Source organism: Cyprinodon variegatus, unplaced genomic scaffold (assembly GCF_000732505.1).
Source record: "Cyprinodon variegatus isolate N-32 unplaced genomic scaffold, C_variegatus-1.0 Scaffold191, whole genome shotgun sequence".
Taxonomy (NCBI): Eukaryota; Metazoa; Chordata; class Actinopteri; order Cyprinodontiformes; family Cyprinodontidae; genus Cyprinodon; species Cyprinodon variegatus.
In genome coordinates, this window is record NW_015150644.1 from 1,000,663 (window position 1) to 1,003,051 (window position 2,389).

A 2,389-nucleotide genomic window follows, 5' to 3' on the forward strand; every position below is an offset into this window, starting at 1 on the left:
TGTAAAAGATTATTATAATTTTATCTCTGAATCCTCTTTCATGTGATTAAAATGAGAACTAAGGAGCCTCCTATTCATTCTAACAGCAGCTGTCTGAACTGTGGTCTGATCCAAGACGGACGCTCTCTATGCACGTCTGCCTGCGTCCAAATAGGCGTCTACGTATATAACTGTGTATCTATTAATAGCTCTGTTCTCTAAGAACAAATCATTTGGTTATGATTCACTGCAAAGGAATACTTGATTAACCTGTTTAAATGTTTGTTATTTCATTTAAAACTCTAAGATCTATTGCTCAGTTTGAACCGTAAATGAGTCAGATATGTATATCCAAATTATGTGTAGTTAATTTAACTGTTTTTAATCAAAACATTCAAAAGAGGGAGACAGAGTAACATGTCCAAACCGGATGAAGCTAACAGTTAGCATCGATTAATCCTGGGCTAACTAGCGACCACATAGTTCCGACAGCCCAAAATAAGCAACAACATCCAAAATAAACCTAACGTGATGTATGATATTTTAAACCTGTCTATAAATTCTGGTTATCCGGGTTTATAAAGTTAAATCAAACCTTAATATCTCATTGAAGAAGTTCTCTGCGCTCTCTGGCTTGTTTTGGTCCGCCATGACAGCCTCAATAGCTCTCCGATCTTCTTCCGGGTCCTAACTTCTTTTTCTTCTTCTTCTTCTTTATGAGATTTTATAGGCGGTTGGCACGTAACGAAATGGTGCATTACCGCCACCAGCTGGTATGGAGTGTGAATCTGAATGGCTACTACCTACTCATACTGAACAAAACAAAATCAACAAAATAAAACCAAAATAAGATTCAAATCCTCTCAATTACACTGATTAATCTAAGATAATGAAAAACAATTACATCACACTTTTATTAAATTACAGTGTATTCTCTCTTTATTAAGATTTTGATCCAATTCCCTCCCCTTTCTGTCATACTTCTTACAGTCTACCATAACACGTTCAATGGTCTCTTGTTGCTCAGAGTATTCACACATAACAGTGCTATTTTGAATAAAGTACTGTTTAATCCTGTTTGCCTAAATCTAAGTCTTGATATAATTGTTTCTTCTCTTCTGTTCCTTCCTGCACATCTCATTTCTCCCTCTCTCCTCTAAATCAGATGAAACCACCATCCTTTCCCCTCTTCTTCCCATTGCTTGATGCTCTTTGTTTCCATCTTTCTAATTTTAACGGACAGATCGATGGCTTCTCTTATTGTAGCCTCCTTTGCAGCCTTATCTGCCTTTTCATTTCCTTTAACTCCCCTGTTTTTTTAATTTAACCTTTATTTTACCAGGAAGTCCCTTGAGATAAAATCTTATTTTCGAAGGAGACCTGACTCTGTTGTGCTCCCTGTGTGCTGGTACCCATCGAAATATGGCTGCTATGCCCATCTTTTGAAGCAAAATCATTTTAGTTTAAATTGTTCCACCTAATTTAAGAAGGGCTTCTACAGCACAGCATTTTTTAGCTAACTTACAATTTTTATGAGATTTCTCAACATGAGTTATGAGTCCCTTCAAGGTTTTCTTTCTTGCACGTCTCTGTTTTGCCCTGTGATTAAAAAGTGTTCCCCTCCTGAGGAACCATAGGCCGCTATTAGAGGGCTTCATCACTAGTGTTTGGTTTGTGTTCTGCAGCTGATTTTTGAACATATTCAGTTAACTCTGATTATAAAGTTAATTAGAGTTTTCCTGGTGATTCTGATGTGAGTTTTGTCTCGTTGGACACCGTAGTCCAGGATCTGTTTTATGGCAGAAGGAAACAGAGAGGAAATGTGTTTGATTCACAGACTGCAGAGTTTAGACCGACTGCACAGGTGCAGGTTAGTAATTTTGTGCAAATGATCCTGATCTCCTTCTTTTAAAAAAATAGAAACTCGTGGCACACAGAGAATATATGGCATTCAAAATCTGCTGTCCAGATGTTACCACACACTTTTCCTTCATGTCCTCATTTTGCATGGAAGGCGGTCCTGCTTGGACTGCCCAGTCCCTTCAAAAAAATAAATAGATCATAAAAATCCACTGAACTCCCACCTCCTACAGGGGTCAAAATAACTTCCAAAAAAACCATAAAACTGATGCTGTGATGCAGTCACTTAGACATTGTCCCCATGATGAGCGGTATTTATTGGGAAATACAGCAAAACAAACAACTTCTTGAGTTTAACCCTTGCTAGAAATGAAGTTTGTTAAATTGTGTTGAGGCCAATACCCTGTAACACAAATGTTTGACCTGTTCTTTTCTCCTCCTACTCTCATACCTCCTCCTGTTTCAAACCTGTCATATAAGTCATACCTATCTTATATAACCTGTCCTATATTTTTATGAACATATGCCCTACTAGCTGTGTGTCAGAACA